Genomic DNA, 355 nt, shown 5'->3' with positions numbered 1-355 from the left:
TATATATATACATATATATGTACTTATATGTATGTGTGTGTGTTATTATTGATGCATACATAATCTCAGCCTTTAACCTTCCCTGCCTTAGTGCAATCACTTTATAAATCCTCAATATTATTGCTTAGTACATAAGTAATTAGTACAAACTATTTTAATGTATTGTTTATGTTGTCTACATGTGTGTTTGTGAGGACAGGTCAAAGGACAAATTTTGAAAATCAGTTCTCCCTTACCATGCTTTGAAGCAGGGTCTTCCCTTCTTTGGTTTCATTGTTTCCACCCTCTTTTATTTATTTATTTTTTTAGATATTTTCTTTATTTACATGTAAATTTCTCCATTCCCAGTTTCCCC

The sequence above is a fragment of the Mastomys coucha genome, unplaced genomic scaffold (genome assembly GCF_008632895.1).
Source record: "Mastomys coucha isolate ucsf_1 unplaced genomic scaffold, UCSF_Mcou_1 pScaffold7, whole genome shotgun sequence".
Lineage (NCBI taxonomy): Eukaryota > Metazoa > Chordata > Mammalia > Rodentia > Muridae > Mastomys > Mastomys coucha.
The sequence above is the reverse complement of the archived record's forward strand: the minus strand, read 5'-3'. Positions refer to the sequence as shown.